General features: G+C 44.5%; 1 protein-coding gene across 6 annotated transcripts in view; it reads left to right on the top strand.

Moving 5' to 3' along the window:
• The window catches only part of MAD1L1 (mitotic arrest deficient 1 like 1), a 376,614-nt gene that overhangs the window by 342,215 nt on the left and 7,483 nt on the right, over positions 1-26,916 (top strand). The gene's annotated exons all lie outside the window — the stretch shown is intronic.

Raw genomic sequence — 26,916 nt, 5'->3', positions numbered from 1 at the left:
GTGTAGGAATGAGAGTGTTGTGTCTGTTGAGTGATGCAGTGAATCTTCCCCATAATCTCCCCCAGGGACTCATGGTAATATTGCGGCTGCTCCAGCCACGGCATGCAGATGCCACTTTAAAAACAAAAGTTGCTCCTCTTAATGTACTTTGCTTCATCTATCCCTCCAGCCTCCCTCCCTCTAAAATAATTTTGACTGCTCAAGTCTTAGAATAGACAAGCTTGCTGTTTCAGACTGATTTAAAATCTTCCCTTTAGTGTCACACCGTCAGGAAACAGACATTCATCCTGTTGGGAAATGAAGATGCATTGCTTTCCAGTGGAACCAGAACTTGCATCTAGCCTGGACAGTCCTAAATTTAATGCACTGTAGTTCAGTGACATGTTTATCTACAGAAACTCTACTTGCTGCTGTTTTTAAAGTTGCCTGGACTTAAACTAGCAAAGGAAACTTTGCGTGACTCGCATAGTTGTTGTATATGTATATTTATATGTGTATATATATACATGGAATAAAAATTATCCAATCTTGAAAGCATTTATAAGCTCCCCTTTGGAACATCCAGCCTCTTATGACTCTCATTTCCCTATTTCTTTTTAACTTGATGGCATGTTTCACACTCAGGGCAGAAGGTGGACCGGCTGTGCAAGCAGCTTGCCCCACGAGGCAAACACTGCCATGGGTCACCAAGCCCTTTGTTTCCCCACCACTAAATCCTCCACATACTGAGCTGAGATGCTGCAGGGCAAGGGGACAGGTAGAGCTGGCATGACCCTCATTTTTTGGTATTTTATTATCACAGTCAAGACAGCTAGATATGTGGATTCAGGACCAAGCAAAATGTTCCATTTTTTAGTCCAAGGTTTTCTGACTGTCTCTTGATGCTGGAAGGCAGAATCTCTTGAATTGTCTTTTTTTTTTTTTTTCCAGAACAAGCTGTTTAATATTAACGCTGATTACCCAATTGCTCATTTCAAGGAGAGCAATAGCAACTTTCAGAGCTTTGGGGACTTAATTTTCTTCTGGATTTATGGGCAGCCACACAGATTGCTCCAGCATGGTTTCTTTTCTCTATCATTTGTATTTTTGTAAAGAACACTTTAAAGATATTTGAGTGTAAGGTATTTCACACCAATCCTTGGTCCTGTCTCCTTATTAAATATAACAGTGTGTTTATGATATTTTTACAGAAGATCAAGCCAGTAAGGAAACAGTTACTAATACAGTGGAAAGGCAGATGTATTTGACATACTTGTCTCTGAACTGTCAGCACCTAGGGGGTGATAGTGGATAAGGTAAGGAAGAGTTGCCTGAAGAACATTTAGGGAGAGAAAATGAGAGAAAGCTCTGTTCTGCCAAGGCATTACCTGAGGAGGACCTACTGCAAATTTCCAACAGATAGTATTTTACCAGCTCTGAACTATAAATGAGTTTTATTTAACTTTGCGTCTGCGTGTGGAGCTTACAGTGCTGAAGTCCCCCTACCATTTAGTGTAGCCATTCCCCTGGTACAGCGAGCTCTGTGCAGGAATTGAGTCCGCATTCTGAGCAGGTGTCATGGTGTCTCATTAAAGCATTAGTGCTTGGAGAAAGTGCTAACCCTGATGGGTTTTCAGCAAGCATCCCTCTGGGAAGAGGGAGAAGTGTTACAAAGTGCTGTCAGTGGGGGTCACGTAGCTTGCACTTCTCACACTGTACATCATTTCTTACCAGTACATACCCGCTCTCCTGATAGGACAAGAACCGTATGAATCAACCATGCTGCCTGCTCTGTGTCCTGTAAATTAGAGAAAGATGCAGCTGTTTTGCCTTCTCATTTTCTGTAGTCTTTAATTGCCTCTCTGTTATATCATCTAGTGTCCCTTTCTCCAGCCTCTTTCAGATCCATGTTTGAGAATGATGAGCAGTCGAGTGTGATATGCCCCGAAGGTGACTGTCAAAACATGCTGAATTATGCAGTGGTCCGGTATTCCCTTTCTTCTTTCTCTTTCTCCTTTGAGTATTGCTGAAAGAATAGTTGCAGTGTTTGATTGGGAGGTCAGGATTGCCTTTTAGATTAGGTGGGAGACTTTGTATTTTGAACAATTTAAAATGTAAATCTTGGCTAGTCTTTCTATGCATTGAGGCTTTACATACTGTTGATACAAACCTGGGACTCTGTGGATCACTCCGCTGATCCCACTGTGAGCTCCGGCTTATTCCCTGCCTGGTGTTCCCATTTATGTTTAGCTTCAAATGACTGACTTAATTAGCCTTTTGATGGCCAGATATTTTTATATAATGACATTTTCCCAGGGATTAATCTGATTTTTTCCTACTTGATTCAAGAACCTTGGAACTAGTATTGTGCTGGACTGTGCATTTCCAATCTGTTTATCACTACGATAAAACTGGTTAAAGAAACCTTCTCTCCCTTCAGGCAAAACACAAAGAGATGCACGTAGGCTGCGCTGACATAACCTTTGATAGCTGTGCTCGAGTTTGGTGGCAGCTCGCAGATCCAGGTGGCTTCATCCAGCTGCCTCCATCCCCAGGGGAGCCAGCGCTCCCGAATGCCTGAGCACCCTGCCTGGGAGCCAGTTGGCGAGCTGCGGGCGAGCGGCAGGGTGCGAGCCGCCTTGCCCGGAGACGGCGGGGAGAGCTGGCCGTGCAGATGGACCCCGAGCCAACGGTGGCCTCTGCCCGGCTCCAGGCTGGGAATTGAACCGTGGTTGGATCCGTCCAGCCAGACCCTGACAGCAGGACAGTGCTGCTCGGGGACTGGGGGTGTTTATCTGGGGATGTGCCTTTTTAAAGCAGGTTGCTGTGACAAAATTTAATTGATACATTTCACGTGAAGTACAGCCTCGGGGAGAGGGAGTGCCCTTTAGGCTTCCTTAAAGTAATACAGGTTTTCATATAATAATAATGATAATATTATTATTACTTATCTGGGACCTACACAAAATCATTGATGTTTGCCTTTGCCATCCGCCTAATGTGCATTTTGCTGATGCACAACTTCTGGTTGATACTGTTGCATAAATAAAATAAGCCCTGTTAATTTCAAACTCCTTGAGAAACATATACATGCAAAAATGTAAAGCTTACTCACAGAAAAAGGGCAAAATCAGCAGGAAAAGAGAGAGATTATTTTCAACAGTGTCCTTTTAATTAGAGAGATAATTAATTCTTTTCCCTGACATGCACATACAGATTACTCTTTTAAAATATTCCTGCTTGAAATAAAATGACTTAAAGCTACATACCAAAGGAGTAAATCATAAATCTAAAGGAGAAAATTCAGGACTGCATATTTTTTGAGCACTTCTTTTGAATCCAAAATGGTCACTGGAAAGCATGCCATAAAAATCTAACTGCAAGGTGAACAAAATACTCAAGACCTGAGTGCTGAGAACAAGCAGAGGCTCCATGCAGGCACAGGGGGCTGATGAAGTGTAAAATGGAGTTAATACATTTTGCACATACACAAATTACATGAACTGTATTCTTTTCCAGGGGACAAAATGTTTCTTACTGTTGGTCTAGATGCATTATATTTCCATAACTTTTTCTGGCATTATGGACTTTGAAGGTTGCTCAGGGAGGGATCTTGTTTGGAAAATGGATGTGGAAGCAAGAGAGCACTTTAGAAAGGGTGGGAGAAAGGCAGAAGCAGGCTCAGGTCAGAGAAGGAGGTGACAGAAAGGCCCATGACACCAGGGCAGGCACCAGAGTTGGGTTGGACGTGGGGTGGCCCCATACAGACCAGCTCTCCTCAGCTCAGGGGTAGGTGGCAGCAAACCTCTGGTAAGCCCATTTCTTTTGGTGGAGGCTGGCTGGCCGTGGAACACAGATGGGCAGTTCTGGCTGGAAATGGGCTTGATGTGAAGGTCTGAGCTTCAGTTGTCGTGATGGAGAAATGACAGAGAAAGGTGAAGAAAAAAGAGGGCAAGATTTCAAATTCTGGTGCAGAGACTAGAGGTGAAGAGAGGGGAGAAATCCAGTCATCCATTGCTGTTAGCATTTTTTATTAAATTATCGCACAATTCCCTTTATAATTCCCTCAGCTGTACTAGAGGAAGCCCCTGTAAATCACTGCATGCCAAAGCCCAGCTTGCAGCTTCTGCTCCCAACTAACGTTGCTGCAAGCCTGTACCAGCGCCTGGAGCTCAGTCTCTTGGCTCTGTGGAAAGCCGGTGAAATGCATTTGGCACAGCAGGGAAGCATCTTGCTGCTTCCCTGTAATTACACTTGTGAAAATGGAGAAGACAAGCCTGGAGGATCTGCTCTTAGGTGGGAGATTTCTCCTGAGGGCTGATCCTGCACACAGGTAGTGCCAGCCTTGCTCAGAGAATTGTGTCACTGAGTTGTGCTGCCCAGCCAGGGTTTGATTTCTTATGGCGGTGATTAAGATTACTCATTTAGGGACATAAAAGGAGTTGGCACTCTAATTGCACATACAGATGTTTCCAGACATAAAGCAAAGTGATGCAGGGAGGCTATAGCATGTTGCTCGCCATTCTGTACGGAAGCCAGTGCCAAAATGAGGAATTAAAAGGACAGAAAGAAAAATAAACCTAAGGAGCTTTTCTTCACCTGTAAAGGAGATAATACTGGAATGGTCATGAAAGGAGGGTGGAGAGAAAATGTGGGTGTGGGAGGATGGAGCTCATATTGTCCATGCTAAGTTATTTTGCTGCACCCAGGGCAGGCTCCGGGCCACAGAGCCACGGTCAGCAATGCAGCCATGGAGACCTCACCAGCCTGATCTCCAGTGGCACTAATTACAAGAAAAGAGTTTCCTCCTTTTCCTTTTTGACAAAAGGATTTCCACACATCACTTTTTTCAGTTACTTTTCTCCAGAGATAAGCAAGCTAGGGAAATACTGTTTCCTTCTTCATTGCTGTTAATTAAGTTAGGTCTGAGGCACCTTGGTGAACCTCAGGTGCCCCTCAATTTGCAGAGAGCTTTGCAGCACTGAGGTGAGCTGCAGGGCTGGAGACGCATTTCACCGTCAGCCCCAGAGGTCCACAAAACCCTTGATTAGAAAAGTCTGGTTCATCCAACCTTTGTCTAGAGCTACAAAGGAGGCATAATCATGTACTTCTGCCTGCTAGAGTGGTCTAAAAATGACTTATTTTTTTGCCTTCAGAGGACCTTGAGTCTTGTATTCTTCAATTGAAGGCAAAGAGCACACGGTGTAGTCAGGGACCACAGGGATGCTTCCCAAGAGCACCACACCAGATCTTCTCTTTAGACTTTTGCCTCAGCCATGTGCTGCCTCCCTTGGTCTTAGCGAAGTCCTGTGTGGCTGGAGAACCTGTCAAAGGCCTTTGCAATTCTCCTCACTGCTTGCTGAGTGGAAGGACCTCATCTCCTTTGGAGAAAAATTAAGGGTTTTCTCTTGTCCTCCTGTTTTTATGTGACCTCTCAGCCTACAGTGGAGTGGATCAAAAGAAGCACTTTCTTTGCCTACCTGTCTTCTCTGCAAGTTGGACGTATGATCTGAGGGGGAGTGGTGTGGGCACATGCCAGATTTTCCTGGATTGTTGGGATTTGCCCTTCATGTCTATGCAGACAGGTGTATCCAATCCTTGTTCAGTGCCATGTTTCAGCCATAAGTTGCAGTGCTTCTCCAGGTACCAGAGGCTGCAGTTTTCTGTGGTGGAACCTACCCTTCCATAATTACCTTTCTTCTTTTCCTTAACAGCTTCTGGTTTCATTTCTTGCTTGACCTTGTTCATCACTTGGCTCTCAATCTGGTCTAGAGAGGCTGTATAAGTAAAGACAGTCACAGCACTTGTCATGTTGGGGAGATAAATGGTTAAATGTCTTAACTTCAGCTCAGAGCACTGATTTTTGGGGTCTTTTTTTCCTGTTTGTTTCAGGGCACATCCAAGTTTCCAGGACAGCTAAAGGTGATAGAGATGGCATCTTAATTGACAGGGGTCAGAGTGTTGCATGTTTCTCCTGCATTAACATTCCGTGCATATTCCTTTTTAAACCCAAAGGCTCTGTCCACTGTTCCTTGCTGGCCTTCAGAAAGTGAACTCCTGGTAAAGGGCTTAAAAGGCAATATTAAAAGGGGAGAGAAAGAACTGAAAAGGGGATTACAAATCCAATAAAAATTGCTCTCAGGAGTAGACAGTATCTGCTGGACAGGAAATATATTTGAGTTTGTGACTAGCTGCAAAATACCTCAGCCACAGAAAGTCTTGAGCGGAGGGTAAGCCTTTTGCTCAGTTAATCATCAAAGACAAGCAGAGGACACTCAGCTTGCACAGAGATCAAGTCCAAAGCCACCTCATGCATATTGCAGCGACTCCGTCTGTACAGACGCTGGGGTGCTGATGGAGCAGCAGCCACTGGGGAAGAATTTGCTGATGCCTCTTAGCGTGTGCAGCCTGTGGTGGTGGAAATGAATAGCTTGGGTTTGGAAGGTGACAGCCAGCCTGCTTTGCACTTGGCTCACCTGATGCTTGGGGTGTGTGGTGGTCACACAGATCTCTGGTGATCCGGGGTTTGAAGAGCTCTGAAAACGGGAGGTTCTGTGCTTTTGACCGGTGCTTGGGTGATAGCATTGGTCGCAGCATTCCTCTGGAGTGAGGGCGAGTTACTTGGGCATCTCCAGAAGGCGTCAACAGCGGATGGTGCTTTTAACATCCCACTGGTTTGTGAGGGATCATTAGCTATCGCATCCATCCTGTACAGATTATCACATAGATAATTTAAGATTTTTCATCAGTATTTACTTATTCTGGATCTGACTACAGAGGGGAAAATGCTCTTAATCCCATCAGCAGACAGCGGAGGAGGCGGCGGCTCCGATGCTGCACTTCTGCCTGCGCTTCGTTCCCTGAATGCTTTGTGTTACAGGCTGAAAATTTTTAGTTTGGACCCGTTCTTTTTGTGGATGCTCTTTATGCCTGTGTCTTTCATCCATGCAGCAGAGCAAGCGGGGGTGGGAAAGGCAGGATGCTGGCGCAATCCCCTCTCTGTGCACCGCGTATGAAGTGCCTTGTGTGGACTTTGTTGGAGTCTTTCTAAGAGCATCTGCCTCCAGTTGGGGTAATTAGTACTCTCAAGCTGTAGTAGTGAGTATCTCGTTGATGGAATATGAAAGTGAGCAAAATGTCAGTTCAGCACTGCGTGGAGGCCTCACTGACACACAGGCTGCTTCTGAAATTGCTGGCGTTTTTTTCAGTTAATTGCCTTTTTAATCATAGTGAAATTGCTCCTATTTGCATGAATATTCCAACAGCAGGATCAGTTTGCTCTTGTCACAGATACTCGCTACATATCACATTCAGTTTTGCTTAATATGCCTCGTATTCAGCTCTGGAGCCCCCCAACATAAGGACATGTCCCTGCTTGAGCAGATCCACAGGAGGCCATAAAGATGATGGGGGGCTGGAGCACCCCCCCTGTGAGGACAGGCTGAGAGAGTTGGGGGTGTTCAGCCCGGAGGAGAGAAGGATCTGAGGAGACCTTATAGTGGTCTCTCAGTACTTTACAGGAAAGGTGGGGAGGGACTCTTTATCAGGGATGTAGAGATAGGACAAAAGGGTAATGGCTTTAAAGTGAAAGAGGGGAGATTTAGGTTAGATATAAGAAAGAAATTCTTCCCTGTGAGGGGGGTGAGGCCCTGGCACAGGTGGCCCAGAGAAGCTGTGGCTGCCCCTTTCCTGGAAGGGTTCAAGGCCCGGTTGGACGGGGCTTTGGGCAACCTGGGCTAGTGGAAAGTGTCCCTGCCTGGGGCAGGGGGGTTGGAATTAGATGATCTTTAGGGTCACTTCCAACCCAAGCCATTCTATGACATTTAGAGGATCAAACATTTTTTTCCCTCTTGCTTTCTTCTGCCTACTGCAGCATGGGCAAATATTATTTAATTTATTCCAAGAAATATTCTCCCTTGTCCCATACCTGCTGCTCACCTCCCTGAAGGCACCTGCTGAATTAGAAAACAAGATAGTCTTAAAACAAAAGCCCAGATGACTCATATTAATGATTAAAAAGAAGCACACCCTGTGCCTGTATACACCTGCCAAGGCTGAGCCTTGCAGTCAGCAAACAGCATATGGGAGAAGTGCCCATGACAGTGGAGGACATCACACACGTGTTCTGCTGCGTGGTCCTCAGAGGGTGAGGTGTAAGTGATTCCTGGTTGCAGAACTGCTGTTTGCTCTGCCAACATCAGAGTGCAGTGCTCCTAATGTGGTGTGAAACAACATCACTTGCACCTGAATAGTCATTATTACCACCAGTAACGCACACTGTTGGTGTAACTGTTGTGTATGGGAATCTCTGCTGTAGTTTGGAAGGTGGCTTGTACAAACTACAAACAAGTCACTGTGACAGACAATTTATAGGGCAAGAGGCAACAGATAGGGACAAGCAGCTAAGGGACAGCAAGGAGCAATGAGGGGTTGATCTTGGCAGCCCGGCTGGGGTTGTAAGATGCAGACCTTGCTTGGGCAGCTGTTGGGGTGCAGCAGGAGGAGCTGCCACAACCAGAGATGCCCATGCCCAGAGGGCTCCCCTGAGCTCTCCCTGCTAGGGCAGAAGGGAGAGCAGCGCTCCAACCTGCACTGGAGACCTGGCTCCATCACTATCCTTGGCTTGTAAGTAGAAAGAGGATCTGAATCCCCAAGGAGATGTTGGAAACAGCAGCCTGTGATGTTGGAGACAGACCCTGTGCTACCACGGGTATCCCAACTGTCTAGGATGGACGCACCCAAGTGTTGGTAAGGTGCAATGAAAACGTTGCTCAGAGTTAGCGGCACACCAGTATGGACCAATCCACTTCTGAGGGGATAAAGCACTTGGAACAGAGTAGACAGTCATCTCAAAATGTCATTTTAAGCAGAAAAATATTGATTTTAATGGTAATTTCCACATAAAAATTAATGGCACAATAAAATCTTAATTTGGAGTTTCAGAACAAATAATGTAATAGTAAAAGGCAGCATCCTGGAGTAATTTGAAAATGAATTAGGCCAGTGGAATCAAACTCTTCCCACTGAGATGCCTTTAATAGATCATCCCTATAACAGCTAGTTTACAAACCTATCATGAGAGTGCTTGCTGCCCTGGCACCTTCCAGGCAACACATCCACCATCGATATGGAAACCAGTGTATGTCCCTCCGCATTCCTTCCGGGTCCCAGTGAGGAGGAGATGGGAAGGAAGTAAATTAACACAGTCATGTGGTCGGTACAGTGTCAGTCTTTGAGGTTTGAACAGGGGAAAAACATTCTCCGTCAAGAAGCAGAAACCACGAGTCTAAAATTAGCCGAGCCCTTCAGATTGGCAATAGGCAAGTGGTGAATCCCTGTGGATTCTCCGTGCTGACAGCACTATTAATACATCAGCCGACTGCTTGGGTGAGGGTGGGGAGAGTGATGCGTGCATCGGGAGTAACATGTTTTTGACGTCTGGTCTCGTTCGTTGGAGTGATACTGGGGGCTGAGCTGTGATACAGGGCAGGAATGCTAGAGACTTTTTCTGAAATGTAAAAAAAATTTGCTGCTTCTTACTTAATTACAGTCATGGCAGTTGCTATGTTGAAATGCTGCTTTAAAAGCCTTTGTGAGTAATTAGTGTCAAAAGTATAAGATCTACAAAGCCATAAACTCACAGCTTGGTAATATTACCAAGTACTAATTAAAAAAAGAAAAAAGAAAATCTCTCTTTCATGATAAGATTTCCAGCATAGAGAAAGATAAAAACGATGCAATTTGCAGATGATAGGAGTTAAAAAAAGGAAACCTGAGAGATGGATTGAGGAGAGAAGAAAGTCAATATCAACAAGGCTGTAGATCTCCAGGTGATTTGGTAAGGGTAAGGGAAGTGAAATACTGTTGTCTGAAAACAGAAATATAGTCAGGAATATATCCTGGGAGTATCCTCTGCTAGAAAACAAATATAAGGTTGAAGATCAGGCATTATGGACGAGAGGAATGAAAATACTGTTGTATTTGGGACGAAATAATCTGTCACAGCTCTCAGAAGCCGTAAAATACTTCAGGTTGTCCTAACTGGCAGAAATAGATGTATCACATGCAAATCTGCAAGTGTACTGTGGCACCTTGTGAGGGATATGTGAGATCCCATCCGTATTCCTCCTGGACCAGTCTGGACCCTAGTCCAGCAGAGGGAAACCAGGCTCACACGTAGCAGCTCAGAGAATTTGGTTATACTGAGATGAGGTGTTTATCCTTTGGAAAAAAGATTAAGAAAAGACCTCATTAAGGTATAAAGAAAACCCTGCTGGGAATAAAAGATCAAGGCTATTTGGGTTATTGTCAAATACATGTGTCAAGGGACATAAAGCTAGTCTGAAGAAGCACCTGAATTCTACGAAACGCAAGCTGATTATTTTTTTTTTAACAGCACTTAATAATGCAATTATAATAACAACTTGTTCTTTCTCATGCCTTCCAATTTAAGATCTGAAAGCACTTCACAAACATGAATTAAGCCTTCCAGGACTATTGCGAGTTACAGCAAGTATTCCTCTATTTTACGAACTGAAAAACTGAAGGAACAGCATGTGTACAAGGCAGCACAGCACATGGAGGAATATGTCTTTATTTTAATCAAGTTGGGCATCGCCTCTGGGCTTCGCCTGCTCAGCAGGAGCCATCCTGCAGCTGGTGCAGAAGTTGTCCCCTGATTGACTCTGCATAGTTCTTGATACCACACCTTCCTACTCTCTGATGCTTTGACCTTTATGGAAACGGCAAGTCATTTAGGAACAGGGAGAGAGCAGTAGTATGTGACCACGTGGCCATGTGCTGTTCCACTGGCAGCTCATGCTGCTCTGAGATCCTGGGTGTTCCTTGGCACCCGTGGGTTGAGTTTTTCTGTTCTGAGCCTCACTAGAGTTACAGTGTGTACCAGCAGCATCACAGGAACACGAGGCAAAGGTGGATTTCTAGGCTATTTACATCCAGTGTGGCTTGCAAATAACTGTATTCAGAGTGCCATTGCACTGCTGAGGGAAGTCCCTTTCCCTGGCACCCTTCACTGTTCCAGATACACGGCTGAAGAACAGGGGAACCAGAGGCTCATCTTTTGATGTGTTTCTCAAAAGTTTCTGTTCTCTTTCCCAACTTAACAAAAGCATCTGCAGGCAGGTGGCCATTTGGGACTGGAAGCTGTGTGGTTACGACTGTACCAGCCACCAGAGTGAAGCTGCAGATGGTTTTGTCTCACGTCACAGGCTGGTTTAAGTCTGGAGTTGTGTGCTGCTCTTTTCACCTTGACAGTGCTCTTGTGGAGGGACCATTAGTATGGGTGGCAAGTCAGCGGGAAATAAAATTGTCCTGCCCTTAACAGGCTGGCCCCACCTGACCTTGAAGACATTATTTTGTTTCCTGGATGTTTTAAATTAAGTGGTATTTCGACTAAGGTGGTTACATATAAATTGGTTGGGATAATGCTTGCTTGAGCTGAACATGCCCACTCGGTGCCTGTTATCTCCCTGGTGCCACATCCTGTTCCTGCCTCTTTCCTTTTTTCACCAACACAGGTTTCCTCTGGTGGTGCATTTTCTCCTTGTTTTTCCTCACTCTACCCCTCTCTGTAGCATGAGAATACAGGCCAGCCTGCTTTGACAGGCATGCTGGGCACAAAGCTTGGGGTCTTGGGTTTACTCTGTTTTGATGGCATGTGGGTGAGCAGGACCTAGGGCAAGAGTGCAGAGGGAGCTATACTTAGGATAGTTGCACAATACTTATACTTAGGATGCTTGCACAAATCCTCCATGGGATGTGTTGCCTACTCTATTTGTTTCTGTACCTTGAGTTTATCCTCTAACACTGAGACCACATACAGGAACATTTCTATAGGCTGCAGAAGGAACTAATTCTTCTTCATCATCCAGAGGGGCAAATATTCTTGGGCTGTTACTAGCATTTTCCTAAAGGCTGGTTTACAGGAAGGTGTTCCTAGAAAAATTATCTACTTCATTGTTATTCTTGCCAAAACGTTGGGACAATCTTACTTTTCTTCCGCCATGCAGCTAATCACTGCATGGGGCTGTGCTTGCAGCTTCAGCAGCTCCCCATTGTTTGTTAGAGATTAAAAAATAAGAATCGGTGGTGTCATCAAATCAGTGCAGCTAGTAAAATCAAAGCCTCAAACACAGAGGTCTACATGTGTCAAAGAGGAAAAAGTTGCAAGAGCAGCAGAATAGCCATGCTCCCATCACTCTTCTGATCCCATCCGTCATTGGTGGGGAAAATCAGATTGATGCATTCCTCCAGTCTGTCTTCTACACGGAGAGATACTGAACACATCAATGAACAATAGGAAACAAGGAGGGCGTGTGTTCAGAAGCACTTCAGGCTTTGGGCTAAGTATTTCTCGAGAGTTTGCCAGGAACAAAAATCTAACTGAAATCAATGGCAGCGTATCTGCTATTTAATGGCAAGCCAATACAACACAGCACTGGACTACAGTGTTCTCACCTTCCTCTGTGCTAAGTGGACAAGCTGCCATGAGCTGATCCAGCTGAGAAGCGTGCATGTGAATTATACCCTCTGGAAGAGAGGCTGAGATCCCACTAGCTAAGCCTACGTCCTAGTGAAAAGGCTGCAACCTCTTGGCTGGTCTGAACTGGGGAAGAGGTGCGTTTGCAGCCACTTCTGGTGCCTATCAGTAGCAGCAGTGTGTGCAGAAGGAAATAAGGGCTATTCATCTCCCAGATAGATACGGCACTTCAATGGAAGACGGGGTTGAATTTTCTGGCAGATCCTCTCGCTGCCGACAGCACCTCTGCAATGTCTGGACTGAGCTGGAGCCAGCTGTTTTTCATCCAAGCACTTATCTTACCCAGGCGCTCAGTTGTTTGAGTGATGGCTGTGCTCATCTTTAATGTAGATGTAGAGATGAGTGTCAACGTACTGTTGAGAGTGAATTGTGGGCATCTCCCAGACTCCCTTGATCTGACGTTATTGCTGTATTAGGAGGGAAAAAGAGGATAAAAATCTGCAGCAGCCCTAGCAGCCTTGGGGGAAGGAACAATTGTCCATTGCAACCTGGTTGTTATTGGTCTGAGGATGGAGTCAGCTTAATGCTGTTTGAATCACTGCTGCCAGGTCTTTTGGCCAGCCAAGGATGGAGGCCACAGACAGAGACAGGCTGAGATGGTGTCCTGGCGTCAGTGGCTGTGCAGTCCCAATGCTATCTCTGTGTCATACCCTGACTTAGAGGGAAGATGGAGGGTGACACCAGAGCTGAGGTGGTGCTTCAACTCTTTGAAAGACACTCCTCTGTAAAGAAAGATAAGGAACAGGCTGGTGACCAGATGCGCATGATGAGATATGACTGCTTCTGCACCAGCAAGTCCATTTTATGGTTGAGGGTCAGTATTCACATGGAGAAGGTTCAAGTGTCTGAGTTCGCATCCAAGCTAGCTTCAGGTATAGCCAATTCTTTCAGGACATCTGTTTGCACAGCTGAGCCAAATTCTGGTAAGAGAGGCATCATATTTGCCACCACACTAGGCAGCCCCTGCTTTAGACCTTGAAAAATTGTCAAGGGTTTGGGATTTTGCTTCTGTAATGCATGCTGGCAAGCTGTGTCAGGAGAAGGTGCTTGAATTCAGGCTGAACTAAACTCTCAATGAATTGATGAGTTGATTTGCTCTCCTGTCTCGTTCCAGCCATTGAGATTTTGCAGATCCCGCAGCCAAATGAAGGGTCGTTGCAGTGATGGTGAGGGATAAGCTGGGACACCGTGGTGCCATTGTTAGTATTCAGCTGGAGCTGTGCAAGATCAGAACTCTAATCTCTTGTTCGCATGATTCAACTATTGTAGGTTATCAGCGAATCAAGGTGACCTCTAAAGCAGGGAGGCCACGTGAGACTCTGCAGCTCTAAAGATGGAGACGAGTCGTACGGTGGGGCTGGTTGTAACTGTGCTTGTCCTGTGACTGGGCATCAGCATGTTTGGGTGGTCAAATAAGTCCATGAGGCTTCAGGAAGGAGAGAGAGGAGAAGCTCTTACCTCTTTGTAACATAAGTAAAAATCCTCTTGTTTGTGCTCTCCTGGTTGCTTTCCCCACTGAGCTGTCATACCTGGACGCTCTGATGGAGCAGCTACTCTTTCCTTACGACTAGGAGCTCCTTTTTGACAGTTCCCCTTGCAGTCTGGCTGTCATGGCTTTCAGTCTTCTCATCCTGAAATGCCCTTGTAGTGGTCCTGGATTTCCCTGGGAGAAATTCCCCATATTTCTCCCCACACTAAACAGGAGTGTCAGCATCCACATGATTTCTTACGGCTCCAAGACTGCGTTCCGCTGGGAACCTGCCTGCACCAAAGTCCCTGGCACAGTTTGAGCTGCAGTTTTGTCTGATCCTTTTAAGAGTTGGGAATGGCTGTTTTGATGTCTGATATCTATGAACATGAAAGGCTCCTTTCCCTCTAACTGTGCATTGGGCAGGGCAATGCCTGTCTCTCCTAATCAAAAATGTAATCAAAGATCTCACTTCTCGTAAAAAATGTATTAAAAAGAAGAAACGTTGCATCATATTTCTATTGGCTTCACTGCTGGTTTGCTCTGGTTTCTACTTCTGTGCTGCTCCCTTCTGCCTTTCACAAAAGAAACCCCAGCTCAACCTTCCCCATGTCTTGAGAGGTTTAATTGCAAAATGTTGAGCTTTGAAAACAAAAAAAATCATTGTATTTGATTCAAGCAAAATATCGATTGTCCTTGAGTTCCCGCACCGCAGATATTGGCAGCGTTTTGTCAGCGCAAAGAGTGAGTAGAAAGATCACAGCAAGGAAATAAATATTCCAACTGGAAGGAAAAGAGGCTGAGCCAGGAAAATAGCGGTGCCCCATTGCTCTGTCTTCCACAGCTGGTTCTTAATAAATGGTCTGTTGACCTGATGTTAATGTTTCCAGTTTACAGTAAGCAGCATTTCCCTTAAACAAGATACTGATAAAGTGAAATGAGGGAATAGAGGGGGTGGAGAGCAGATTTGCAAAACATGCTGGAGTGAGAAAGTCGGAACATACCGTGTGTGTCTCGGGAGTGGGAACATGCCTCAGTGTGTGAATAAATATATAATGTATAGACATATGCTCTCTCTTCTCAGAAACGGAGGTTTTTTGAGTAGTCCCAGATTGTGCTGCTTTCAGTAGCACAGCAAAGTGAAAGGCAGGGCGCTTGCAGGGAGTTGGGTGATTGAGGGGTTGGAGGATGGTGGTTCAGATGGAGCATCCTTGCTCCCTGTAAAAGAGACTGGTCACGGAGAGGTGTCTCAGGCATCACCCAGGCCAGTGTGCGAGGAGTGAATGGTCTGGTGGAGAGACACAATGTGCTCAGGTTTGCTCATTTTCATCTCACAGATGAGGGCTAATACCTCGCTAATGCAGATCAGATTTTCACACAAATTCAGCTGAGAAGAAAGCACAGAAAGAGGAATCAGATAAGTGTTAGCAGAAGTTATTTGTTAAATGGATTTTTTATTGTTTTCCAAGAAGCCTGCACAGAGCTGTTGTCCTCTTTTTAATTCCTCTTCTGGTATTTGTTCCCTTTTTCACTGCCTCCACAATTCTCCCATTCAAGTCGAAAAAGCCACCTCTAAAAGACCTGTGTAACATTAGCAGAAATTACTAGCAGCAGTGATTTCAATATTCAAATGGGCATAATATTTAGTAATAGACTGGGAGTTGTATAAATAGAGAATGAATGCCTGGTAATGAATCATATCAATAATTTTCACATACAGGCTGTGCCTTACATTTCTCAAAGGCCTTTACAAATATCAATTGACTCTCACAGCATGCCTGCTTGGTGGAGGAGTTATTAGTTCTAGTGGAGGGTGAGGGTATTGAGATGCAGAGAAATGATGCTGCTTGTGTAGTCCATGCTGGGACCCAAAGTGAGGAATAAAGTCATAAGCTCCTCACTCTCAGATCTTAATTGTGGGGCTACACAGCTCTGTATGATTTCTTTAGCATGGCTGGAAGTGGTGGTCCTCATGGACAGTGACTTGAGGAAGATAGTCTTTGTCAGACCCCAGAGTCTGGGGCTGGTGGGATGTGGGTAAAGGTAGGAGTAGTTAATACACAGTGAATGGCAGAACTGGGCTTGATGGTGCTGTGCTTTAAGCTTGTAATCAGGAGTAACACTAGTGTCCCATGCAGGTCGGGGTTTGGAGGTTTTTTGACGTATGGAAGCATGGTTTTCCATGCAGAAAAGTGGCAGCTAATGCAGACAAACTCAGAAAGACAAAGGGGCATCTTCAATCCAGCTGTGCTTTGTAACTCTCACACACCTCAGTCGAGGAGAGTAATAGCTGAATGTTACCTAAAGTACTGGAAGTCTCTGTTGTAGCGTAGCATCCTACTCAGCATTCACCACACCACCCATCTGTATTTTACTGTTGCCCTTCTTAATTCTGCAGTAAATTGTTCGAGCCTTTAATGTCTCTCCTAGTGACCCAGGGACGCATTCAGTGATGGAGATCATCTTCAGAGGAAAGAGGCAGGTTACATAGCACATGCCTCAAACAGGGGAAACCTAATTTATCTTTTGCCCTTGTGTTGTACTGAATTCACCAAGGCTGACTCACTGCCCAGGAGAAGAGGACATGCTCTCAACTTGTATAAAAACATGACATGGTATTTCTAGCCTCTTTTTTTTTTAAAACGCATTTTATTTTGACATATTACCTGATGTTTTGAGTGACACTGTACACTGAGATGTTTTCTTTAAGCTGGCCACAGCACTTGGCTTTTTATTCTGAGAGGTTATATCGTTTCCAAATGCATCAGTGTGTTAAGAATGCTTTAAATCAGCAGAACAAAATGCACTACACTGCACTTGTCTCTACTGAATTTCTTCTGCCTTAGCATTGCCCAATGACCCAAATTTCACAGGTCCTCCTGGTCCCTCACAGTTCTCCACAGTCTTGACCCACCTAAGTTATTTTGCCATCTCATATTTTTTACTGTCTCCTAAATCATCAATCGTTTGGCTGAAACTAGCAATTCTTGGCATCGTGCTGCCACACTCACCAAAGAACCTCCATGGAGGTTGGCAGGGGACTGAGGATGGAAGGATCATCCAAGTTCCTCTGGAGCTGAGAGGCAAAGGAGGAATGGGCAACCCAAAGAAGTGTCTTTCCAGAGCTTAATTGCTGAGCCCCAACTCTAGTTCAGCAAACTCCCGCTGCTTTTCATACTGGGACCAGAGGCAGAAGGTGGCAACCTGGGACCCACAACACAGAATCAAATTTTGCACCTTGGACCTGTAGCCTTTGGAAAGAGTGTGTGCATTTCTCAGGGCCACCCCACAGAGCCAAATTTTAGCTGTCAAGCTTTAAGGACTATTTTGTCAAGCTTATTGAGCAACTTCATTGTCTTATCTTCCAGATGAGAGTTGGCCACATCTATTCTTTTTAGTCTTTTTTTTTTCCCTTACCTCCTTATCAACTTGTAGTTCAGCATGGAATTTTGCCTTTCACTGCCCAGTTTCTAAGATACATTAATACTCTTTTTTAATGATCTTTACCTGAAGCTTTTTGATAAACTTTCTAAATAGTATTTGTAGTTTCATTAACTCTTTCAGAGAAGAATGTGTGTATTATTGTCAAGAGGACTTTCTTCTACACGTAAGTTGTGCTTTTCCAGCTGGATTATGTTGTATTCCTCTAGGCTCTACCTCTGGTATTTTGTTCCATGAACTGAGTCTAGCCTGTTTAGGGAATAGATTACTTTTTCCCCTTCTTAAGAAAAAGAAAGAAAAAGGAAAACATAGCAACAACAGCATGGCAACAGCAGCTGCTGCACAAAAGAAAAACAGGCAAACAGACTTCTAAAACATGTATTCACTGTTAAGCTATTTTTACTGGTTGGTGAGTATGTGGGAGTATTATAGCAAAATAAGTGAGAAAATAGCTTACAAATAATTCATAAGAAACTTTAGATGATAACATATCTTAATGACTTCAGCCTTCTAGCTAGCCCTCATGCTGTATGGATTTCCACATGCACAAACATAAGGATCACCTCTGATCTACGCTATATATATGTTGCAAATTTGTCCATAGACACGTATATAAAATTTCATACAAAAAAAATATGTCAGTGGAGTATTAAGGTTAAATAACTGGGCACTAAAAAGTAAATAATTATGCATCCCTGCATAGTGACAAGAATAAATCCATCTCATTACACCTGCCTCTGCCTTTGCACCTTAGCAGCAGAGGTCTCCTGGCCGTGGGGATGCAGAGGGGCCCTGCAGCCTGGGAGTTTCTGGAGGACTTGAAGGAGCTTTACGTGGCTCCTGGCTCTGCTGCCAACCTGCTGCGTGACCCTGATTACTTTGCATCACTCTTCTGGGAACCTGTTTCCCCATTCACCTTTTGTCTGTTTGGAGCACACAGGCATAGATCCTCCAGCACAGAAACACTCATATTTGTATCTTTAGGCAGAGCTCAGCCACACGTGGGGCCATGTATGTGCTAAAAAGTGACAAAATAATAGAGAATAGCATCTTCCTTGACCAGCCTGAGAAACGTTATATTTCACCATCTCCTCCCCAAAATGCCCCACTCTCACTGCAGACCAGTAAACTGTGGGAAGTCTTTAACTAAATTCAGAATAATTCATTGAGAACTTGAGAGAAACAGCCTCAAAAGTGTTGAACTTCTTTACAGTTGCAGCCCGATCTGTTGTGCTGTGTGAGCCCTTTTTTCTGTTCAGATATGATCCATGGGAGATTGAATGCAAACACAGTCTCTTAAGTCTCCTCCGCAATCCCGATGCTTTTATTGGCACCGAGAGAAACACAGTGCAGCCCTCTGCAGCCAAAGCTAGAATCATTTGCCTTTAGAAACAACACAAATCTGTTTTCCTGGTTAAATAAAGTCATTTGCAGGGTCCTGTTGTGGGAAGGATGCGTCAGCTTGTCCTGAATGGAGCAGTCATGGGGATGAATAGGCTGGTTGTTGGGCTGGAACAGGGCTCTGCACACTGCGGGGCCCTTCCCCAGGCGCCCGGAGCCCTGGCTGGGGGCCGGTGCCCCGCGGGATGGCTGCAGGTGCCTCTGCATCACTGCGGGCTTTATGGCAAGCGTCCCCTTGCTACACCCTTACGTGGAATTTATGGTTGATTTATTGCAAAATGTTATTAATCCCACATCTCGCACGTTCCCTTCCAGCCCTGTGGTTTGGGATAGTTCTGATTTCTGCAGCAAAGGAGGCAAATGGCACTCGAGCACCAAGTCCTTCGCGTGCTTCTCCATTGCCTTTCGGACGTAGGAAGTGCGTTTCTTCTTGTCTCTTCAGCCTCAGGTAATGCTAGTGCTTCCCTACTCTTCAGAGGTATGAGGAGCAATAACTAGCTAATGTTTTTAATTCTCCTCATTGCCGTAGTCTTATTTATTCTGGAAAATTTGCTGTGTAACTGGCAGGGAAGGAGGTTGATGAAGTTCTCCAGAGGATATCAGGGATGAGGCAGCAGCAGATAAAGTTGTTTGGTTCCCTCTGAGGCTTTTTTTCAAATGAAGTTGAAAACAAGCAAGTGAAATGCAATGCTTAAAAGCACTTTGTTTTTAAGATTCTTTCTGGTTTTAAATTACTTCATTTAAACATCTTTGCCCATGAAACCTCCAAGGAAACTCATCCGCTTGTTTTCTCATCTGCATCTTCTGCTTTCTGAGTGTTTATTACACAAGAAAGAAAGAAAGAATCTCATGTACAATTACATATACACAAATAAATGTAACTTGAATTGTAAAATACAGGCTGGTTGAGCAGGACAGAGGTCAATGATCTAAAATAAACTTGACATCTTAGTCAGGACTTACTCTGTATTATGGCATTCATTGTTTGCTGAGGTCTTTTCCTGTGGCCTTCTGTAACATCTGAATATATATTAACACTATCTACAACATATTTAGAGCACAAATAGCCTAGATTTAAGGCATTTGAGGAAATGCTTCTTGACTCTTTTGCTGTTTTGTTTGTATTTTTTTGCTTGTGAAAACAATTCTCAAGAGCATTGTTAGGTGTATCATAGCAGGAACACCTCTGGGCATGCTGGGGAAAGTGTGAAAGGAGGTTTCAAGAGCTTTTATTTTCACACCATGTTTCAGTTCTGTAGTGATAAATGTTTTCTGGAGTACAAACCTGGAGCCCCTCCCCTTGCACATCTCACTCCTTGAAATGTAAAAAGGCTTTTTTAAATTTCAGAGGTTTGCTTGCAGTTGAGTTGTGTCACTCTTAGCCAATAACAGGGCTGATCAGCTGTGTGGCAAGCAGCACAAAGTGGAAACTGCTGTTGATCTTAGCAGCTGATGGCATTAGACAGGAAAGGTTACTATAGGACCTATGTCAGAGAGTAAAGGTAATGGCATAGCATGGGGAAAAATGGGAGAGGAAGAGTGCTTTTAGGCAATTCTGCATTGGCAGTTGATCTACAATTCAAGACAAGCCTGATATCCTCTACCAGAATTTTTCACCATATCCTCCAGGATGTGTACTGAGTAATTCCCACATCCTTCAGGAGGTGTGATGAGTGCTGCCAAATGCGGACAGCTGGGAGAGAAGCATTTGGAGTCCCCTGAAAATCATCTTAATTCAGGGCAATACTTTAACCTGTGGGTGTGGGAAAGAAAAATGGGTTCCTGCTCCTTGCGTGCAGCACCCTGGATCTGCAGATAGAAACAGCCCATGCACACACGCACCCTCTGAGCTTTTAAAACCCCATTTCATTACTTGCCCAACTAGGATGCGCTCCTTTCAGCTGGACGCAGAGTATCCTGCAGGGTGAGTGAATGTTAGACAGGGGCTTTGTTGCTGCAGCATTGTAACCACAGACAGCCCAATTATTTCAAATGGGCCTCAGCCAGCATGTTCAGATTTGATTAAGGACTTTTTGAAAGATAAGAAGCATTTAGAGCTGAGGGCTGGCTCCAGTCTGAGTTATTTACATCGGGATGGGGGGGATAAAATCTTTTATTAGTGTCACTGTTTAAATATTTTGGCTCTCTATTCCAATATTGTGGCAAGAAAGAACCATATGTGTTCCTAGAAAGAGAGCCTAGTACAGCCATTAATCAGGAGAGGATCTATTAGTATTAACATTCAGAATAATGAGCAAAACCAGCATGCACTGGAGAGACTAACAAATATCTTTAGTCTGCAGTTTTCAAATGTTTGGAAAATGTTATATTCTTCCATCTTTCTAAAGCTGATTTTCTGCCAAAAGAAGTTCTCTTCTGCTCTTAATTTTAGAAAGGTTAAATCTATTTACAAAAGCAAACATAAGTATGGAGTGATGAAAACCAAGAGCAGGTGGGGAATAGCAGGCTCCCGGGCTGCAGAGTTCACTGCAGGAGCTGATCTGGCAGGGAAACCTGTAGGCATGTCCTTTCCTTTCCTTAACATTATGCAGAGTGGGAAATGTGGTTGGAGAAGATATGAAGCCTCTTTGAGTTGGCCTTTGCTGTGCAACTCCCCACCACCACCTTTCTCCAGAAGGCAATGGAGAGAGTATGTGTATGTCTGCAGATGGCTACTGAGCTTTAGGGAAGATTGCTGAAAGACTTGGCACAGGAAAAGGGCAAATTTTAAAGAGCTCAAGAGTGGGAGAGATTGCTGGTTGAGCAGCTTGGTTGCCTCAAGGTCACTGCTAATTAGCAGCATCTTGCCTAAAGAAGTGAACATTACATTTTAATGCTGCTATGAAAACCAGTCATGCTGTTTCCCCTTTGCATCCCATGCTACTGCCTGCTTTGCTGTGGCATCTGGAGCAAGCTGCACAAGGGAAGGGAAGAAAGTGCTCTTAAAGGATGCGGAAGGATGCTGAAGTGGTAGCGGGGCTCAGATGAGAGAGGCTGGAGCATGACAGCTGTTACTGGATCATGCAAAAAGCCTGCCAGCAAAAATGCATCAATTTGTGTGATATCCGTGTGTCTTGTCTTCTGTTTTCATAATTGCATACATGGTGTCTGCATAAATCTTTTTCCCCCTGCACCTCCAGCGAAAGGAGCTGGCTGGTGAATGGCAGCACATCAGGGGGAGAACACCAGCAGGAAGAGACAACCAGTCAGATGTGTGTCAGCTGGGGAGGGCCAGGGCCAGAGGCACGTTCCTTGGAGGTTGCTCGAACATGGTGCATTCACTAAGTAGAAAACCTCTCCTTTTCCCTACGGGAAGAGGAGCATGTTCATCCAGACATGAGAACCAGCAGTGCTGTCTTGCCATGTTCTTCAGGAGGTTAGTGCCAAATGACAGCACAGGCGGCAACAGCAGAAGCTTTCAGAAAATGCATCGTAGCCCAAAGGCCTGAGTGTCCCCTCGAGGGACACAGTGAAATTTCTTTTTCTTTTTCACTGAATACTGAAATCTTCCTATTTATTCACTCCTTAGCTGCAACCTGTCTCTTCAGCCGCAGGCTTCCTTCTTGCAGTGAGATCAGATCCACTCGAGGAGAGAGGAGTCCTGTGACTCTTTTGTTTCACATTGGCTTTACCATTGAAAGCCCATTTTGTGAAAGCAGAATGTACCCAACCTGCAGAGGCCAGTTGACTCGTTTCCTTACTCTCTTGATCTTCAGGTTTTCCTGCTTGTGGACTTCCAGTCTGGTTGAATAACTCCACAAATACAGCTGTTGGTAACCATGCACTTAGAAGTCTTGTAGTTCAGAAAGAAATGGTCATGTTTTATAATAATGACACTTTCTCCCCCAGTATAAATCTTGACCTGTGGCTATTAGATGCAGTCTGAGAAATGTGCTTCCCCACAGGGAGTTTGTGAGCTTTTAAGGGTTGAAGCTTATTCCTGAAGACACAAGAAAAATGTTTTGCATGTTCAGAATCAGCTTTCCTTTCCTTCTTTGACTTTCTGGGTAGTGACAACTCATGCTCACTTTGGTCCTGTTGACAGTCGTGCTGATGACAGCGATTTCAAATGAAGAAGAACGAAGAAAATGTGAGCCAGCAAAAAAGCAAGAGCAATAAAAGCGCCTTCCTTAACTCACACAAAGATTGAAATTTGGTTACTGATGTTGCAACAGCAACTAATGTTATTTCCAAAGCCAACACTTAAATTCCACTTTGGTAGATCAGAACTATAAGCAAGTCACACAGTCCCGTAGGAAGAGGTAATTATTGACCAGTTCTTCTTGCTACTCACTGAGCAGTGGCTTTGGTCTCCATAGCACTGACTGAAATGTAGAGCACTGCCTCTGCACAGAGGTGACTAATATGTGTCACCGATTTCCTTGATGTAAGGCTTAAACCTGCATTTTAGCCCGGGGTGCCAGACTATGACAAACAAGAGCTAGAAGAGGGTAATGAATAAACATGGTGAGAATTCCAGCTGTAATCTGCCATCAGGTCCATCTGTTACTCCTTCCCCCATAAGCCTTGCAAACTCAATGAGCCGGGAACAGCCATGCTCCATATACTGTCCCATCCTTCAGCCACATATCTAAGATCTAATTGTCTGCTTGTCATTAAGTTTATCACTTATGGTCCCTTGAGCCATTATTGGTCATAGGATCTTCTTGTTTAGTTCTTTAGCCTTCCATCCACCCTGCTTATGACAAGACTTCCAGAAGGATGCCAAAAAGATGATGAGGATAAATGTATTAATCACACGCTGGTGTCTGCTGTATCGCAGAGTAGCAGTTGCTCCAGTGAGATGTGCCTCGCAGTCATGTGTAATCTGTTCATTTAACTGTTCCCAGCCTCATGCACTCACCCTCCAGCTCTTGCAAAACTAGATGCCCAGCTTCCAAATGAGGGGGTTATTTTCCCATTGGCAGCTGGTGAGTCCTGAAATCTCTATGACCTATTTGTTCCCTGTGTCATGTGCAGGCACTTCAGTTGGGGTGAGTCTTGGGGTTTCCTGCTTATTTGCTCTGATCCAGAGAAAGCAAAGCAGCAGCCCCTGGCAGGAGCATGATGCAGAAGCAGCTAAGCAGGAGAACCGCGCGTGCCTGGTGTGACTCAGTTGAAGGCTCCAGCAAGTTCTGTCTGTTGGTGAGTGGTGGTTTGCTCTGGGGAGCGGATGCCTATCTCCCAGGCAACGCAGCAGCTTGCAAAAAGTTGCCATCAAAACTCACCACAGTTCCAGTCATCTCTCATTGATGCAGGGTTTTGCAAACTTAGCTGCTCGTGTTCTCTTATGGACCTCAGCTGCAGTTCACAAGTGGAGTATCTCCCTGCTTTGGGAACCAGGCCATCTTAATTAAAGCCCACACAGATGACTTTTTTGCATTTCTCCCATGGGTGTTTCCTTCCAAAAAATCCATGTTCTTCATTCTCTGCTCCTCTGTTGCTTCCAGCTCTCCTCCCAGCAAGGGAGATGGAATGTGATAAGCAACTTGACTGGTTAATGACATGAGTTCCCTTTCTAAATGAGGGATTCTTGTGGGCTGGGTCCATTTGCCAGTCCCTGGTATCTCACTCAAGTTGTCTGTCTTCTGGTTGTCCTGGGAGAGAGGTCTGGGACCTGGTTTAAATTGCACCTACTTTTCCTTTTGTGCCAAACCACCACGTTCATCGGAGCCAGGCGCAGACCAGGAACAGCCTCTGGATGGCAGGGCTGGAGAGCTACGTGACACTGATTTGGCTGGGAAAACAGAATTTAAATAACACCTTGTCCCTAGAATTGCAGGCTACAACTGCAGTCATTTCAGAGAAAGTAATGGGAGATTTTTCTCTCCCTAATTTATGTCTCTCCTGCATATGGCTTCTATGGAGTCACTAATGTTACAGACAGATGGGTTGGCATTTTACTAGACAGAACACATGGGCTAGATGTTGTTAATGCTTGTTAGCTACTCACTCTGCAGCTTGACCAGTCCAATACAGTCACCTCGCAGATGGTTAGAAAGCTGCAGCCTGGGTGCTGGAGCGGTCCAGCCCTGCAGCGCATGGTTGTGACAGCTTTTGGGATAACGTGCATTTGGCTACTTTTTTTGAAGGGCTTTGTTGTAGGTCACAGATATAGGGGATCAGCACAGCTTCCCTGTTTGTCAAGGAAAGACACTGATTTGTGAAGAACTTGAGCCTTTTATTGAGGTATTGGTTTAGGAGGCTTAATTTTATAGTTTTGATTTTTATGGGGTGGGATTGGAAAGATTCTGTGAGCCCTGTGCCTTGCTCTCATCTTTACTCCTTCATAGTTGATGTTTATAAATATATTTAGCTGGAAAACACTATTTAGCAGTCCTGAGGCCTGTTAAAAAGTTATAATTTATGATCTCAAGCTCTCACTTACAGCCCACTGCCAGTATTAGCTTGGAGTGGACGTCCAATGCAGTTTTCCTTTCTCTGTGATATGAATATTTTGAACCATTTCTAGGTATCGCTTCAACAGATCTCCACAGGGTGAATCTCCTTGGTAGCTGGTTTGGAGATCCCCATCAGGATGTAGGGATGCAAAAGTAGATGCTGCAGGTGAATCATTTATGTTACCATCTTCCTTCTTGGACAATACTGATGTTCAATTTACAGCATAATGGTGGGATGCTGAATGATATGCAGATGAGACAGGGAATTTTAGTTTCAGTACTTGTCCTTTAAAACTCTAAGAGCACTTTTGGAAAATTCATGGGTATTAATCCACACTGAGCAGTAGTTCTTCAAACCTATGATTTAAATTGGATATATTTGTCTCTGTCTGTCCTGAACTGTTGAGTAACATTAATGCACCCTGATAATAGCTGTCACATTTTACCCCACGGGTTGCTCCTCAGTGATAGGTGAAATCACAGCAGTTCAAAGACCCATCTTCCAGGATGAAAAACTCTATAGGAATATTCAGATATAAAATAGTAATAGTATGAATCAAAAAATATGCTTCTCTTCTTTTAAAGTCTTTGATCTTATTTTTATGGCATCACATTTGACAGTCTAAAGGGCGTTAACCTGTAGGAGAAACCTTTTGACAGAAGATGCTGACTTGCCCTCCACTGCACAGAGCACTGTCCCCCAGGATTACCACCAACTGGTTTCCCCCATCAAGAGGGGTGTAGCACATTCCTGCTCTTTTTTACATCAGGTGCAGGAGAGCTCACATAGATAAAAGCATGTAACTGTAAGGCAAGACTCACTGCTATGCAATACACCCCACTCTGTTTCTTTGCTGCTGAGCTGGTGCAGCATCCAGGACCTCGTCAGCTCTGTCACTCATGTGCGTAGTGCCTGGGTCGTGTTTCTGATTAAAATGGAAGTATACGAGCTGACCTCTTGCGCAAAAGACATTGTGGGTTTGTGGTTCATCTCAATGTTGAATAATAAGAAAGAGAAAGGAAATGTTTGCTATAAATCTTGGTGCACACAGGGCTGTTTCTCACTTATCCCACCCCAGCTTTCAATTTTCTTCTTGGCATTGCCAGGCGCTTGCTTTTCTTTGCTCAGCAGCTAAAAGCAGCTTTTTCATTACATTTCCTGGAAGGCCTTTTACAGGCATCTATCTCTCTCTGCCTCATAAATTCTCTTTATGTAGCGAGCTGGCGACACAGAGGTCAGAGGTCTTGGCAAGAAGCAATTATTATAAGGAAGTACTCTTCCTCTTTTGGGTAAGAAGAGGATATTAAAGGGAGAAAAACTTCACTGCAGACAGGGAATGGTCATTTGTGAAAGGTAGGTGTCTTGATTGATGAAGAGCTGCGAATCCTGTAAGAGCTACCTTGGGCAGGCGTCCTGTCAGATCAGCTGAAACCTGCCTGTTACCATGAAAAAAAAAAAGAAGGAAACCAGTAAACAGTTTGCTAAATAACCTCATAAATATTTCCAGCCGTAAGCACATCTTGTGGTACAATTTGGGGTTTTTTTGTTTTTTAATATTTCTCTAATTTTAAATGAACAGCCTCTAATTAAAGTTATTTAGTGACTACCTGGGGACCTGGTATTTGAGCAGTGCGTGATGCTTAGGAGAGATTGATTGGTGGTGAGG

The sequence above is a fragment of the Athene cunicularia genome, assembly GCF_003259725.1.
Source record: "Athene cunicularia isolate RWA chromosome 14 unlocalized genomic scaffold, athCun1 chr14_part1, whole genome shotgun sequence".
Lineage (NCBI taxonomy): Eukaryota > Metazoa > Chordata > Aves > Strigiformes > Strigidae > Athene > Athene cunicularia.
Note: the sequence above shows the minus strand (reverse complement) of the source record. Positions and strands in the feature narration are given on the sequence as shown.